The sequence below is a fragment of the Hyperoodon ampullatus genome (genome assembly GCF_949752795.1).
Source record: "Hyperoodon ampullatus genome assembly, chromosome: 4".
Taxonomy (NCBI): Eukaryota; Metazoa; Chordata; class Mammalia; order Artiodactyla; family Ziphiidae; genus Hyperoodon; species Hyperoodon ampullatus.
The window spans coordinates 3001178-3003276 of NC_136917.1; positions in this window are offsets into that span (position 1 = coordinate 3001178).

The following is a 2099-nucleotide window of genomic DNA, read 5'->3' on the forward strand; positions in this document are numbered from 1 at the left end:
ACTAGAAGATTCTGAAATGTAGACAAAAGGAGGCAGACTAGCTAGGGATCCCAGGACTTGAAGAACAACCCAGTGGGGAGTTTCCTGGGGTTTTCTTTCCTCCCATGTGTCCAACTTAGGGTTAGAGAAGACTGCAACCTCGAAATACCAACACACGATCACACACACACACACACACACACACACACACACACACACACACACATGCCTTAAGAAAAGTCAAAGGCCCAGAAAAGGGTTGCCCACCATGACAGAAACATTTTCGCCACCCTGCCTGTTCTTGGGGCAAACATGAGGAGAGCTGCACCCCTCTGTTCCCTAACAACCATTGCAGACACTGAGTTCACTGGTAAGAGGCTATGTTCCAACAACTTTTCCCCACAGTAAGGTGCTCCTCGTGGAACCTATAAGCCAAGATATCTCAGCCTCAGCATTATTGACATCTGGGGCTGAAAAAGTCTTTGTTCTGGAAGGGTATTCTATGCATTATAGGATCTACAGCAGTATCCCTGTAAAACCCACCAGATGCCAATAGCACACTCCCCCAATTCTGATAATCAGAAATGTATCCAGTTATTACCAAATGTGCCCTTGCAACATCACCCCTGATTGAGAACCAGTGTTATCTGACTTCTACAACCCCCTTCAGAAAGGATGGGACACACAAGCCAGACACATTGTGGAGACTGTCTTCTCTCCCCACCTGTAGTATGAGGTAACACCATTCTCCATCTCAAGCCAGCACTGAGAAGACCCTGAGGTGGAGTCCTGTCATCTGGGAAACATGCAAGTGGACAGACCAGAATAGCCCTGCAGAGATATAATAAAATAAACTGCTGTTGGAACCACAGTCCACCAGAGTGAGCCAGAATGTGCGTTCTGAACCTAAACAGGTTTGCAACTTGCTAAAAAATCAATAGAAGATTTAAGTGGGAACCAGAGGCTCATAGAGTAATACTCAAAATGCCTAGGACACAGTCCAAAATGACTTGTCACACCAAGAACTAGTAAACTCTCAATTCCAATAACAAAAGACAATTAATAGACACCAACATCAAGCTAACATAGCTGTTGAATTATTGGACAAGGATTTTAAAGCAGCCATTATAAAAATTCTCCATTGAACAGTTATGAACACACTTGAAACATATTAAAGGACAAGGAACAATGAAGAAAGAGAAATTATTGGTAATACATATAAAAGACAAGGGATTAATATCAAGAAATAGAAGGTACAGAGATTTCCCAATACCTCCTACCCTAACACATGCATTGCCTGCCCCATTAACAATATCTGTGCCTTCTGTTTAATTTTGCTGTGAACCCAAAACTGCTATAGAAAATAAAATCTATTTTAAAAAAAGAAATATAAGAAACAGAGTCGAGGTTGGCAAACTACCTGTTTCTGTACATTCTGAACTAAGAATGGTTTGTACACTTTTTATTGCTTGGGGGTAAAACAAGAGAATATTTTGTGAGATGCGAAAATTAAATGAACTTCAAGTTTCAGTGTCTGTAAATACAGTTTTATTGGAATACAGTCCTGTTCATCTCCGTATGTATTGTCACAGCAGCAGAGTTCTGAAGTTTCCAGAGAGAAGGCTTAAGTAGTATAAGGCATTTTTCCATCGCTTTTTCCCCAACACCTGTATAACTTGCTCTATTCAATGGCACATTAGCAAATATGATCAAGAAGAGGCATGAAAATTGTTTGTACATTTCTGGAATGCTGCAACTGAAACTTGACCAAACCCCAGCTTACTGGCTGGGTGTTGGGAGACACAGGACGAAATTATTTCCATTGCATCAGCCAAGAGTGGGGAGAGAAACCAATGACCACCACCACCATCCGGGGAGCAAGACCACCCAGAGCCTACTGACTACCCTCTAGGAAGTGAGACCACAGCGAGCCAGCCATAGCAGGGTTGGGGGGTGATGCAGGGGAGGACCATTGAGAGCTGGCTCCCAGCTGAAGAGTGAGAGAGCCGGTGTTTATGCTGTCGCGCTTTAATGACATCGCGTGCCTGGGCACTGTCGCATGTTTGTGACGTCACAAGTTGCATGGTCTAGCCCTCGCATCCAGGAGGCACTCCCACCTC